The following is a 15,936-nucleotide window of genomic DNA, read 5'->3' as shown; positions in this document are numbered from 1 at the left end:
TTTAAATTGATAAGTATTGTATTTATAATCTTGTCTTTAAATATTTAGAGAATTGAATGAGAGCATTCTCCTTAATGATACAGTTCATTTCTGATAAATGCAAATGTCAGAAAACTTCAGAAAGTTAAAGAGTAATATTAAAAAAGGCTGAAGAATGAGAAAGACTAACCTTGAACAAAATTTTGCAGAAGGATGAGTTCAATGAAATATTACTAAAGGATAGAGAAAAAAGTTTCATATACCTTGATAAACAGTACTTTGCCTCATATTCCTTTCATTCTAACAAGGTATTTATTAAACATACTTGCTTTGATACATGTGGAAATAAGAGAAGTAGCCTCTTAAATGGATATAGTGAGCTTTTTTGAGTTTCAAAGAACAAAGCAGCTAATAGGCAAAGTTTGTAAAATAACTTCTCCAATATTGAATTTTTTAAAGAAAGTGAATTATTGTCAGAAAAAGTAACACCAATTCTTATCTTATGCACTGCAAAATTCAATAAACTAAAAATTGAAAAATGAAGAAAAAATCTTGAATATAATTGTGTGTACTATCTTTATGTTAGAAAAAATAATAATTCCAAGGAATAATCAGATTCATAATCTAAAATAAAACTGAAATTACTTTCCCCTAACTTTTGTTTCCTTGCAAATAACATCTGCATATTATCCTACTTTTATGCGTGTAACCTAAGATTACCAGTGATCTCTTTTCTCTTTCTTCTAAATATTCAATTACGCAGTGGTGATTATTATGTGGCCTTCTTGGCTTACTCCAATATTAGATTAATATAGATTTTTTGTGCCAAATTAGCGGAAATCACTGTTGCACATAAGAGTGATTCACTCTTTTTTAGTTGTATTTATGTTATAGAAGCAGCATCATTTTAGCTTAAAAGCTTTTATATTTTAAATTTGGATATACTGTACCTCGGAGAGTATATGGTAGTTGTATTTAAAATGTTTCAAAGTACATTGGAACTTTTATGAGATTCTAATTTTGTTATGTTTAAAGGCTCCCCCCACTCTTTTTTTTGAAGATTGGCATTACTATTTTTGCTACTACATCAATCGGTAGGATTTAAAGTTTCCTGATTCTTAAATTAGACATTTGTAAGTGCAAATTAAGTAGGAAAGAATAGAAATGTTTGGAGCTGTCCATGGTAGTATACTCTTTAAAATGGTAACTGTTATAAAATACATATCTACATAATCTGTGTAATTAGCTTTATTGCCATTTTTAAAGGTCAGGACTAAATTCTTATTAGATAAGTTAACCTTGTATATACAGTAGTTATTTGCAGATAATGTAACCATCTTAATCTTAAAACTAAACTGCAACACTTTCAACTTCCATATTGTTAATGAATGTTCCTTGTTGCAGCTTTAAAGTATTTATGAGTAAATAAACAAAATCCACAAACTATTAAATATATAATTCTTTAGGTTGACAGTATAAAAGAACAGTGCAAATAGTTTCCATGGTAGTAGGCCAATACGAACAAACATCAAAAAATGTAACTTGCATGACTTTATTGCTCTTGAAATTAATTCCTGTCCTTATGTGACCTGCCATGTCTGCTATAGAAATCCAAAAGATCATAATTGTTTGATATGAAATGCAAAAAGAATAGTTAAATTGAAAGTTTAACATCATGAAATTCAAAATCCCAAACGGTATATAAACATTAAAAGAAACTTTGGACTGCTAATCCTAGGAAATGAGTTTTATGGATTGAATTCAACAAGGCTTCAGAAATGGTTCCATCTGCTGCCTAGCAGCTGGTGAAAGGATAAATTTAATTCATTAATTCATTTGGAAAAAAAGAATCCAAGTAGTAAAGACTTCATTGCTCATAATGCATATAGGTGAAAACACAAACTGAAATCTGGTCCAATTGATCATCCTAGATAATGAGCTACATTTTGTCTTCCCTTTTTGGTAAAGGTCTTAGTGATTGAGTCAATACGGTGTTGATTTTTATGACAATAACCAATCATTTCCAATAATTTCAATGGTTAAAAAAACTCAGGGAAATTTAAAGTACGTCACAGTTTTTAATCTAGGGAAAAGTAGGCACTAGATATTATGTACTTTCTCATTCTATATATGTACATATGGGTAGCACTATGTATAATTATGTTTAAAATATACATATATACACTCTGAATCATATACATTTATATATATTCTGAATCACATCAATAAAATACTTATATTAATAATATTCTTTCATTTATTGAAATAGTCAAAATTATTTAGTATTCAAGATTAATATACGTAAATATAATATAGATTCAAAATTCATGTTTACTCAAAAGTTGTAAGATACAAAATAACACTTGTTCTGTTTTCTCCTCTTTCTACACTTCAAACTATATGCTTCAGTCTCTGTTTCCATTCACACCTTGCAGAGTACTTCGAAATAAAAAGTTGTATGCAGTCTTTTCTCAAATCCTCTTCTATGTTAATCATTTTAACAAGACATGGCAAAAACATTTAGTTGGCTGTATTGAGCAAGACATTTTAGTATCTTTATATAAAAATAATGGAGGTTTAATGCCCAGTTTCTTGGATTGTTTCAATTTAATCAATGTGATGAGGTATTGAAAAAGTTAATGTTAAATTTCCTTTAACTTATAGTCTTATTGGTGGATTTTTTATCTGCTAACATTTATTTTATGAGAACAAGCTTTACCTTCAAAATGCATAGGTTGCCTTTTCTGGAAAGGTAAATGTTTCCTGGTTTTAAGTTAATTGATCCATGATAGAGATAAGAACATCCCTGAGAGCAAGGTTGCTTCAGCAGCCAGCATACATTTGAGCAATTCTTTTTGGATGGTGATTTCATGAATGGTTTTTGACTTTTCTTTCTCTGTGGCCCATAGCTCACTGTGGTGGGTTTGTTGGATTTACTATAAAGGTTCTGTTTGCACCCTGTGGGTTGGGTTAAGAATCAGGGTTTATGCATTTACTTGTACTGTTGCATTGTTTATACAGCTTTGGTTTAGTTTTGATCTTTTTTTTTTTTTTTTTTTTTTTTTTTTTTTTTTTTTTTTTTTTTTTTTTTTTTTTTTTTTTTTTTTTTTTTTTTTTTTTTTTTTTTTTTTTTTTTTTTTTTTTTTTTTTTTTTGCCTTTGAGGCTCTTCCACAGTGTCAGCTGCTGACTGATAGTAGGAAAACGGCCTCGTGGTGTGAATGAAAGGGACCTAGCGGTTGGTAAACAGAGATAAGGAATAAATAGAGCACAGGCAAAAGGAGATAGTTCTGTGGGGGCCCAGATTGCTGCCAGTCTGTTCAAGGGAGATGCAGAGCCTGTCCTTTTCCCAGATTAAATTAGTGTGCGAAATCTCCAGTGACCTCCTCCCCTTCTCCCCATACTCTTTAGCCAAGCTGAACAGCCTCTGCTGTAAAGTATTCATTTTATCCAGGGACAAGCTGGACAATAGAACTCTCCCTGATACTTATGGACAGCTGTCGTCATTCATAGTGCTCTCAGCATTTCATTTTTCATAAGAGTTAAAAGGGTTTTTACCTTATAACTGAAAGAGGGCATAAATGCAACTTTGCCAGTTCTGAGTCTGCTTGGACAGGGGGTAGAACTGAGGTGGGGGTGACTTTGGAGTAAGGAGAAACAGCGAAAGAAAGCGATGCTTTTTCGTTTTGCTAATATGATTAAACTAAGCAGAAATTAAATTTTGAATCTGGGTTCCTTATGAAGAAAAACACCTTTGAGTCTGAAAGTTTCCCAAAATTAAGGTCACCAGTACAAACTGGATAATTCATCTCTGCCTGTTCTACCCTTGTTTTGGCTAAATATGCATGCATTTTATTACCTGAAAATAACCAACCGTAAATAGTAAGACTGTAAGATACCTCGGGTAGTCTCTCTTTTTTTTTCCTCTTTTTTTTAGTGATTTACTGCAAATATATTCAGCATTTGACTGATTAAATAGACCTTCGGCAACCTTGAGGGTCACTGTGTAGAGTATGTACATAGAAAATGCATCAGCCCATTGTACCCTGGCAGCTAATGAGATTGGTCGTTAAGTAAATGACACAAAGCCTACAAAAAAAGCTTAGCAGCTCACTAGAGTATCACAGAGTGTCCCCGCACACCACACAACGACACAAACACTGGACTAACCTAGCCAACCCCTGCTTTATTCTACATCACTGCTTCCCTGATGTCAGCGTGAGAGGCAGAACAAAGGCTAGGAGGCACCGGTAAGTCAGTCTGGCAATTAAGCCCTAGGGAGAAAGTAGAACAAATCTTAGCCTAACCGTGAGGCTGAAAGTCCGGTTCTCGACAAGTAGGTCAGAATGAAGAGATTTTGCTATCACTTCTGGAAATACTGCTTCAGTGATCAGTGCTCTTATGTTATTGTTGTTGTTGTTTTGTTTTGCCGTTTCATAAAAAGTTTTTACATTTCAGAAGTAAAGTGTACTCCAAAATGCAAGTGAACTTGAATTTAAGGGGTAGGCTATTTATTGGAGAAATGGTGCTTTCATAAATGACTACCATTCAGGTGTGTGTTCAGGTCTGAAAAACTTTCAAATGCATGCAACAACTTTGATTTTTAGTTAGTCTTACTGCTTTTAAAAGAAAATGGAAACCCGGGGCATGAATGTGCGCAGTGAAGTTCATGTTTGTCAGTATGAAATTGTCCCATCTGCTAATATATATTTAATATCATATATGGGATAACCATTTCACTGATCACTGTCTTAAAAGTCAATCAATCAAACACAAAACAAGAAAATAAAGGCTCCTATTTTCTTCATGTTTTCCATTTCTCTTGAATCTGCAAATAAAATCATTGCTGCAAATCTGTAACATTGAATAGGATTAGTGGTTCTGTGCTTGCTGTACTTGGGGGAAAATATCAAAGCTAACCGACACTGAGTAGCATTGACTTGCTATGTCCCTTGAAAAAATGCATTTGCAGTATTGAAGTATAAGATTGCAGGATCCTTTTAGAGAAATATGGCAACAGGAAGTTGCCAGAAAGTCTTATTTGCCTTGCTGAAATGTCTGTCTGCCTTAGACTTGTGTATTCAGAGGATGCTTAGTTCAAGAGGGAATGATATTGTTACAAGACATTCAGGTAAATTAAATACTTTATTCTGAGAACTGTCAGCTAAGTGGATTTTCTACAGTTTAATAAACTCTGACAATCTCACCAAAAACATTTAAAAAGTATTGTTAACATAAGTGTGGTGTTTTAAAATAGATGAATTCATAATATCAATGTCAAGATTCAATTTTTAAAGACACTGTCATTTAATATTAGAATGGCATGTCATAATCATCTGTTCTTGAATTAAAATTCTCCATATTATATAGAAATCAGTTGCTAACTTGCATTACTTGCACTGAAACATTTTCATCTCTGTAAGAATATAGAAATATTATTATACAGAATAAATTGTTTATTATTAGTATTCATGAGAAATTCATAATAGAGGTCTATAATGTAATGTGGGTGATCAGAGGTCATATATATTTTTTTTTGTCTTAAAGTACTTTTCTTCTTCCAAATGTGTTCTCAACATTTTTTTATTTATATAATTTAAGTTTATCTGTGTATAATATACAACATATATTACTTATCACAACTATTATTTTTATAGTAACTGGAATTTGAAGGAAATAGATTTTGTGAAGAAAGTAGTATAATTGTGTCTTGTTAATGTCAAGTAAAAAATATATCAGAAAGATGTACCCTAATTTAACTAAATTCAAATTTTTCTAATAGGTAATCTCATCATCATGCCTTTAATGTGGTAGAAATCATGGGAAAAGTAAGCTGTCTGAAATGGCTACAATTGCTACCTAACAATTTTAGTTTAAGGCAGAGTTATACAGCCAGTCACTCTTTCGGATATTTCAGATATATTAGATTATCTTTCTGTACTGAACATTTTAAATTTGAATCTAATGTATTATAATTATTTTTTCTATAGTTACTAATGTTTGTCATGTTAATACAGGAGTGAATTGTTCAGAAAACACATAATCCTTTTGGATGGCTATAAATATTTTACCCCTGTCCTCACCAGTACAGCAAAGGGTGAGCAAACTTGACTGAAATCAGTTAGACTGTGAATATAACTGAGTGGAATTGTTTTCACAGAAATAGAATTGTCATTCTTGAAAACAAAATATGGCTTTGTAATTAAGATAAGAGGGTACAGATCATTACTTTTGGTTTATGTGAACTTTTTTCCACTATTAGTCTTGAATTTGAGAGATTCTTAAAAATTTAACTATGAATGTGCACTAAGAAAATGGTTTTTATCAGATACATAACTTCTCTTTAAAGAAATTTAAGAAACTTAATTTTTGTTGACAGAAGGAAACTTTGTATTACTGAACTTTTATTCAGATTCACTTATTTGACAAATAAGTATTATTAAAACGATTTAGTTCAAAAGATTGTACTAGGTGCTGTGGGTCCTATAGGGTGCTCATTCCCATTCTTAAGGATCCAGGATCTAAGGAGAATCATAAAGCATTGCCTAGATAATAATGCAGTCACAAGTGCCACATGAGTGACATAAAGTGACAAGAGAATCTATGACATTCCCTTCCCAAGAACATATGTTTGAAACCTGGTTCTTCCTTTTACTAAATCTGGATCTTGGATCCTGGACCTCTGTTTCCTGGTCTGTTAGATGGGGGGCCAGGGTAGATAAATTTTGCCTTAAGACTTATGTAAAAATTAAATAAGATAATGTGCCTGAAGCCCCTTGTATATCGTAGGTGTTCAAAGGTGTTTTTTAACTTTCACTTGGAGTTTGAGACGGTAAGTAGCCAATAATATGTTGTATAATCCCTACACATTTACGTAGACCAGTACAGAACTCTTTCTCATGTTTTTACTTTCAGAATCCTAAATTTTGTGAGATTTCTTGAAGGACTGTGAAAACTCCATTGTAAGTGGCTGAGTGCTCATTTCAAGTCTAAGGTAACAAGTTAAAAGTACTAAATATATATTAAGTATATGTGATCAAATTGTTCTGTTATACATAGCTTTATTAATAGAAATCAAAGGTATTCATCAGAATTTCATTGCATTTCAATTTAAACTTTCTATAAACAGAAATAATTTCATTTAATTTCAAAATGATTTAACTGTAATTTAAGTATTTAATTATAGCAAAGGTTATCTACTAAGATTAAGTTTACTCCTCATTCTTTTTTTAAAAAATTAGTATCTTAGTTTTGCCCCTGTGAGGTTTATTTCAAGTTTTGGCTTAGATTATTTCTTTTGTTTTACTTTAGATTTAGTTAAAAAAATTTCCTTCTTCAAGGAAAGTATTTTATTTTACTACCTATGTAAAGAATCCTGAACCTAATTTATTGCTGAATATTTTAAAATTTCACTCCAGTGAACTCCAAGAGATATCTGAATTTCTTTACAAATATTTGAATATTGTTTTGTCAAGTGTTGCATCAAATTTGTAAGTTTTCAGGCAAGAATTTATTACTTTCTTGGTTTAACTCTTCAGATTTTGATTGTAGGAAAATCTGTTCCAATATGGTTTGACCTATACATTTAAGTTGCAACTTTGCAAGAATTTTGTTGCTAAAAAGAATTTCTGATCTCATATTTCTTATATCTACAGATAAATTGTGTTGGCCCACAAAAATGCTAATGCCTTCAAAGTCTCATTAGTAACTTATTTATGCCATTAAGTGGCATTAATTACAATAGTGTACTATCTTTTTAGATCAGAACATTTTCACTTATATAGTGTAAATATGAAGATGCTATAGAAACCTGCACAAAATTTATGTTCTCCTAATATTTCTAAATATATTTGTTGGTTTATTGGAGTAAAATTTGTTGGTATACTAGTAATTGATAAACTATTGTTATGAAGAGTTATATTTGGTAATTCCATGAAAAACATTTACATTATAATTTCATAAAAAATAGTATGCAAATATTTGTGCTACATTTCTCCTGCTTTTCCAAAATTTAACAGTAACATAGTTACTTTAATTTAATTTTCTAAATGCTGAGTTTTTCCTCATGAAAGAAACATAGGTAAAGGTCAGTGTGTAAACCTCACTGACCTTTTTTTCAGATGTATCTTATATGTATCCAATTTCTACATGAGTAAATTCATGCTTGTGGTGAGATAAAACTTAGTTATCTTTACTTGTCATGGTATGCAAAACCACATCAAAATGAAATGGTTAATTATGTAAATAGAATAAATAATATTTTCATTCTTGAGATGTAGATTAAAGTGAATAAAAAACCAAAAAATAAAAAGTAAATTGTTATTGAAAACCTAATTTGTAAAAGAATACCATCAGCTAGAAAGATGCATCCACTGTTTGCTCTTTTGTTTCTATAGTATATTTGGTATGAATTAGAATGAAGGTATTTACCTCTTTTAAATTTTCTTCTTTCAAATATCAAACAATGGTAGAGAATTAGTCTTAACATTTCTATCTTGAAATGTGAAAACGGTGTGAAGATGAAATATGCTCAAGAAAATGAAATTACTACTGTAGAAAGGGGACAAAAATTAAAGTATACAACCTATTATGTACAGAGCCCTTGATCTTTTTTGTGTGTGAAAGATACCAGTGTCTACCAAAAGGGTTAAAGAAAATGCATTCTGTTGCATCTGCTTACTAAATCCCTTACTTTAGTAGAAATTCAAATTTTGTAAAGATTATTCGTTTTATTGATGCATATAATTATAATCACAAGCCATCTGCTGATTTGGCAGGCATGGTTAAAATTCTCTAACTCTCATAACCTTTCAAGTACAGTGCCCTTGGGACTCTATTTCACTTTTATATTTTGGAAAACATGTAGGGACAAATAAGGGCGGTCATCTGCAGAATGTCAGACCTGAGGAAATGAAAGAATGAAGATTGGGGTTGCTATTGTGGTTATTTTTAATGGTAGAGGAAGTTATTTTTTTTTCTTTTTATTTTTTTTTTTTGCTCTGACTTCATGAAGAATTATCGTAGTTTCAATGATGAATTTGGGGATTTTTTTTTCCTAGGGATTAAAGATCATTTTACTCCCGAAAGTCAGGTTCTAAGTCTAAACAAAACAAACAAATGAAAATCTTCCAAAGATTGCTTACGTTGGTTTTCACAGGTACATTAAACATATTTCATCTAGACTTTTTGAACTAATAGAATATTCCACTGTTTTTTTTTTTTTAAATACACTCGATTTAATAAGCTTCCAGCCATAGATTTCAGAATGTAGAAGAGTTCGTACATTTTGATACAAGCTTTGGTTTAAAGGTCAAATTTCTAAGTGATTTTTTTGTATGAAATTATGTGCCGACCAGATTTTCTTTGGCAGGTATCTTCTTGTGGCCATTCTTTGCTACCATAAACATTTAAAGTTTGGTTACATTCCATACCTGGTTCACTTACTTCCTTAGAAATATTTTTTCCGTAATCGACCTTATCAAGTGGGGGTTTCCAAGGGTCAGTTGGCAGATTAGAGTTAGTATATAGGCTATATCACAGCGGACTGCAAGCAGGCTGAGGAGAATTTGAACAAGTGTTAGGGTTCCAGGACTTGGGATCATTATCAAGTAATGGAAACATGCATCTCTCTCTCTCTCTCTATCTCTATCTCTCTCTCTCTCTCTCTCTCTCACACACACACACACACACACACACACACAGACGTCCCTCTTAAGTTTTGACACAAGAACAATTTTTTAGGGTTTGGCAAATAAGAAAAAGAACTTCAAACATTGTGCCTATGATTTTTTTCATAACAATGATGACATATATGACAATAATAATAGTCTTTAACATTTACTGAGTACTTACACTATGCCAGGCACTGTGTTGTTGATAGGTATTATATAATTTAAAAGTCATAATATTTCCATTGATACCCCTTTTTTTCAGATGAAGTAACAGAGACATTAAGATGTTTTTCCTTAGGTCACGAGTAGGATAGAGGCTTGAGCTCAAACCTAACTGTTCCCTAAACCCGTGCTCTTAATCTCTCACTATGCTATATGGTCTCTGGGCACAAAATATAGGGGAAACAAATAGTGTCAGCAATATAATTTCAAATGATATTGGGTCTAAATCTAGTCATAGTTAAATGACATTAAGTAATTGAATGATCCTGATGAAGTAACTTGACGAATCACTTTATTTTCCTTATAGATAACATCTGCCATGATAAAGGTTACACTAAGTGACTCCTGGGGTCTCTTTCATTCCCTAAAGTCTAAAGCTCTATGAACTTTTTGTGATTAAAACGTTCCATGAATTTGAAAAAGAATTCAGAAATAGTAAAAGCCTTCATTATACCACTTGAAGACATACATATTTAGCATGCCAATTAGCCTTAATATCAGAAGTAGCCATTCTAAGAACTGTACAAGCTTCAGCCCCATCAGATCAGAAGTTAAACATGTGGTCAAATAGCCAAAAATCTTAGTTCTATGAGCATAAACATGGATAGTTAGAAATTTTGATAATTGAATTTATCTCTGAGTATTCTGGTGTAAAACAGATGTTGTTGTTGGTTTTTTTCTATTTAGTAATATAGCACTGACATGGGTCTAACCACTTTTCTAAGTACTTACGTCCATGAATTCTTTTAATTTTCACAACCACAACAAGAGTCACAGTCTACAGGGTAAGGTCTGCTATCGTCCCCTTTTTGTGGATGAGAAGACTGCACCATGAAGAGGTGCCGCAACCGGAGATGCCATGGCTGCAGTGTTAGCCCCACTGCACCTCAGCACCATAGCCTTGGGCATTTGGCTTCTGTGGACTTGTTAAGGGCTCACTTTGCTTAAAATCATGTTTGGAAACACAGATTATAGGTTGCAAAATATTTAGACACATTGTAGAATTTATTTTTGTAATTTAAATTTTAATCGGGCAGTTACTATTATAATACTCATAGAGTTTCCTTAAATTATTATAGAAGATTAACCTAAAAGCATTTTTTTAATCTTTTGCAAATATCATGTTGAAAAATAACACTAAGCAAAAAGAATCAAGTTAATGAGGTTTGACAAAAATCCTTTAGATGACAACCTGTATTTAAAATAATTTTATTATTCTCAGTATCTGGCAGAGAAACTTTGAACATATTGAGAAATGCACAAGTGTTTGTTAAAAGAAAGAAAAATATGGGAATGAAGAGTTTCAATCACAATAGAATTCTTCCTAGGTAGATAGTACATCAAGTTCACAAGAATTACAATATTTATTCCAGCTGGATATGATTTAAGGTATTGTTTGTGTTTTCTATGTGCTGAAGTGAAGTAAAAAAATGTAAATATTAGTGCTAGAAAATTGTGAAGAGATTATGTAGGTTCTGTATAATCATTAACTAAAAAATACATTCATAGAAGTTACCCAAAGTGCAGAGAATGAATGTAAGACATGGCATCTGCTCTCAAGGACATTATGAGCCAGAGTAGAGGACAGTGGTGTAGGTGAAGCTTTCAACCTTGTTTCGGTTATTGTTCATGTGATAGGGAAGGCTTGTGCACCACCATGGCCTATGCAAAGAAAAATGGACAATTCCACTCTGCCACTCACCTTTACTGTGAATGGAGCCAGAGCATCTTACTAGGCATAGTCAATTCTATTTTTTCTCTAAGACAAAGTTATGACCCAAAAAATAGAATGGCTATCTTTGCCTAGAGGTAGCATCTGGGAATATTTTATAGAAGAGGCATTTAAAGACTCTTGAATCCATTCATTCAATAAACTTATTGAGAATCTATTATGTTTGTGCAACTGTGTCAAGTGGTGAGAATACAGACATAAGTTCTATAAGATCTCATACCATAGCAGGTGACATAGCAAACTGACATTTACAATAGAATGGGACTGTGTTGGACAAGAAGCAAACCCAGGACACAGATTTGAAAACTAGTCAAGAGTCATAATGACAGCCACCTGGCTTAAGTTACAGGGTGGATGGGTAACCACGATAAGAGATGCATAAACAAGAGGTTATTGAATGTAAAACAACCAGATGGTGATGTTGAGTATACAGTTGATCAATGGATCTGAACTTCAAGAGTGAGACCTGGGATAGAAAGATAGACATTGGATGTGGTTTCCAAGAAGAATATAAGGGTGGAAAAGACTAAAATAAGACACTCTATGGAATACTCGTATTTGATGGAAAAGTAGAAAAAAGGGAACCAACAAAGAAGAAATTTATAGAAGGCTGATGAAAGCAAGGAGTAACAGAAAAAAAACGGAGACGCAAACTGATTCTTTACAAAAGATTAAGCAATAGTGTTAATTACTCAGAAAACAGACAAAAATGTACCATTAGATAGACCAAATAGGAGGTCACTAGTAATCTTAGCCAGAGAAAATTCAGTGGAATTAGGGATGGAAACCAGATGACCATGCGTTGTGTAGGGTTAAAAAAAAGTCTATGAGAATTTTATGAAGTTTGATTCTGAAGAACAGAGATAATAACATGTGGAGGAGAAATATGATATATACTGAAGAGAAGGAACTGCAAGAGATGAGACATCTGCAAAGTTTGAAGATATAGAAGAGTAACAAACTAAATGAAGTAGAAAGCAAATGTAATAGAGCCCAATAGAGAACCTATCTTAGAAAGGAGGGACCCTCTTCCACTCAAATCAGAGGAAGGATACAGATAAAAATATGTTTGTAAAGATGAAATCTTAAGACCATTCAGAGCTGATAGCTTCAAAATTCTCTCAGAATTAGGCAGCAAAATTCTGTATCAACTCTGTGTGAAATGATTTTAAACTGCGGGTGCCTCTAGCAGGTTTGTTTTTATTAATTATCACATTTACATTATACTATTAAAAACAAAAGATTCTACTTCACTCCTAAATGTTATTTATAATTTATAATGGCATAGAAACTCAGAAGACTAATGAGAACCAGAAAAGCTAGAGATTTTCTTCTCAGATTGAGCTGTCTTAAAAGATGTACACAATTAGGAAGGGTAAAGGGGAATCGGAGAGCATCCTTCCTTCTGGAGCCATATGGAGGAAGGAGTAGGAGGAGTGGGAGAGGGAAGAGATTGGCTTCTCTCCATAGATAGACACGTGTCGGAGCGTTAGGAGTAATGAGTTTGGATCATAGCAGGCAGCAGATACATTTCTGCTCTTAATATCTCTTAATATCTCTTCTTTTTATATTTTGTTTGTTATACTGGTGCTATAACCACAGCTGTTAGCCTTCTCTTTACCTGTACCAACTCTGCTCCAGACAAGGCCCACCTTCTTATGTACAAATGATTACCATGGCTAGAAACTGATTTCCCTGCTTTCACTCTTCTGCCGAAAGCTGTCCAAGAGCATTCATCACACTTAAAACGGATCCACCTGTTTTTTAAAACGGTTTTAATAATATATAATTTACATAATGTAGAATTTACCCACTGAAAGTGTAGAGTTCAACAGTCTTGAGCATATTCAGAGTTATGCATCTATCACCACAATGTTAGAACATTTTTATTTTTTATAAAAGAAACTTATGCTCCTTAGCTATCATCCTCCACTTCCCACTCCGCCTCAGACTCTAGGCCACCACTAATCTACTTTACATTTCTATAGATATGCCTTTTATAGTTCATATAAATGGAATCAAACAATATGTGATCCTTTCTGGCTGGCTTCTTTCAATTAACAATATTTTTAAGCCCCATCGATGTTTTGTCATGTGTCAGTACTTGATTCCTTGTTATTGCTGAAAAATATTCTGATTGGATATACCACACTTTATTTACCCATTCATTAACTAATGAACATTTGGGTTGTTTCTACTTTTTGGCTATTATGAATAATGCTGCTATGAACATTCATATAGTGTGTATGTGTATGTGGACAGGTGTTTTCATTTCTCTGGAGTATGAACCTAGGGGTCGAAATGCTGGATTATATAGTAGCCCTATGTTAAATCATCCGAAGAACTGCCAGCCTGTTTTCCAATGCAGCTGTACCATTTTACATTCCCACCAACAGTGTATGAAGGTCCAATTTCTTCACCTCCTCACCAAAACTTGTTATTGTCTGTCTTTTTTATTATAGCCATCCTCATGGGTATAATAAAGTGATATCTCATTATGGTTTTGATAGGCATTTTCCTAGTGACTGGTGATAGTGAGCCTTTTTTCATGTGCTTATTGGCCATCTGTAGGTCTTCTTTGGAGAAATGTCTATTTAAGTCCTTTGCCCATTTTTAATTGAGTAATTTGTCTTACTATTTTTGAGTTGCAGTTGTTCTTTATATGTTTCAGATACGAGGGCTCTAACTATTTTCACCCCAGGCACATGGTTCTTGTACTCTTTCTCAGATGAATAAAGATTATGCCTACCTCAAACTAAAACACATCCCCATCTTCTAACCTACGTATTTTTCCATAGTACTTCTCCTGCTTTAAAACACATTGTGTATTTATTGTTTTCTTGGCTTTTGGTTTGGTTTACACACTAGAATATAATTTTTGTGTTGTCTATCCTTGCTTCTCCATCACCTATCTCATGATGATGAGAGACTATTGTGATTAAACATATGGACTTTGGAGCTAGAGTCCAATTTTCAGTGCCGCTCCCCACAAGTTATGTGACCCCTGGGCAAGTACTTCCTTGTATTTTAATCTCCTCATTTGAAATATTAGAATAATTAATTATCCCTGATTCATATAGTTGTTGTAGATGTTGAGTTAGTATATAATACACACAAAGAATTTATAACAGTATCTAACATAAAAAAAATAGCATTGAAAAAGTCGACACATATTTTTGAATGAGTACTTAATGAATTTTCCTACTAACTGCCTGTTCTCTTGAAGAGAAAGAACAATTTTATCTATAAGGAATTTAATTGATCTCATCAACACACATCCTCCTTGTTGTACTACCTACCTGTGGGCTTTATATAAGTACTGATCTTCTTTTGGATCATGAAATGTCACAGAATTTCTATTGTGTGCAGTGTCTTTAATGTGTTACATCTCATATAATCCTCTCAGCTCTAAAAGAAGGTTCTATTATTATATCTTCTTAACAGATGAAGAACCTGAAGATTAGGGAGGTTAAATATAATTCTGAGATCACAGAACAAGTAAATGTCAGAGTTAGAATTCAAATTCAGGATTGTTTTAGTTCAGAGACAAAGCATGTCACCACTCTAAATCTGCTGCCTTGGGCCAGTGCTCAAGGTCTCTAGTCATCAACAAAGCATTTCTCAAATCATTTACCACTGTCTTCCCCCACATACCAGTTTTATGCTTTGTACCATATTTCAGTGTTTATATTATCTTAGTACTCATTAGTGGTTTTCTAAAAATTCTGTTCAGTCTATATCCAGACTAAATGCTGCACAAAAGTTCTCATCCCTCGAGCTCGCACTCTATTACTGTGGTTCTTTCTGTGGTTGTCAGGCTTCACACTGACATTTTACCTGGTGCTACAGAGCAGGAAAACATTGGCAACAGACATGATTTTGAATACTAGCTCTTTACCAATAGTGTGACCTAAGTTTGCTCAACTTAAGTTGGGAATAATAATGTCAACCTCTTTAGGTTGGTGTGAGACTTAAAGATAATATAATTATGAAATGCTTGTCCAGTGCCTGAGTCAGCATTTATGCACTATTAATGGTAGCTATTGCTGAAAGTCTCATCTGATTTCATTTTTAGCCTTTGCCTCCTTTAGATAATTAAGCCATTGTCTACTTCTTTCTGTTCCCCACCACCACTGTCTAATTTGAGATCAATATATTTTTTAGCACATTCATTTATATTTTCACAATAAATAGTACTGTGTCTTCTATTACATATTTTATTTTCTGATCTTTTAAGAACTTCCCAATTTAGTTTCTTTTGACATTTGTAACATGCCAGTCACTCCTCTAATTTTAACATATGACTAAACTGGCAGTGACAGTCCTTAAATTTT

The 15,936-nt window shown here is 32.8% G+C and overlaps 1 protein-coding gene across 7 annotated transcripts in view; it reads left to right on the top strand.

Annotated features, from left to right (window-relative positions):
• The window catches only part of LOC102897725 (suppression of tumorigenicity 18 protein), a 262,470-nt gene that overhangs the window by 130,648 nt on the left and 115,886 nt on the right, over positions 1-15,936 (top strand). Inside the window, exons 1-2 of one of the 7 annotated variants that reach the window (XM_025041157.1) lie at positions 4,088-4,227; positions 6,893-6,971. The exons of 4 other annotated variants lie outside the window; for them this stretch is intronic. The gene's annotated coding sequence lies outside the window, so the exon portion shown is untranslated. Of the gene's footprint in view, positions 1-4,087; positions 4,228-6,892; positions 6,972-15,936 lie in introns of those variants that run through there. 2 more of the 7 variants (XM_025041158.1, XM_006923958.2) reach the window with 2 other exon arrangements.

This window comes from Pteropus alecto, unplaced genomic scaffold (genome assembly GCF_000325575.1).
Source record: "Pteropus alecto unplaced genomic scaffold, ASM32557v1 scaffold87, whole genome shotgun sequence".
NCBI lineage: Eukaryota > Metazoa > Chordata > Mammalia > Chiroptera > Pteropodidae > Pteropus > Pteropus alecto.
The sequence above is the reverse complement of the archived record's forward strand: the minus strand, read 5'-3'. Positions and strand labels throughout refer to the sequence as shown.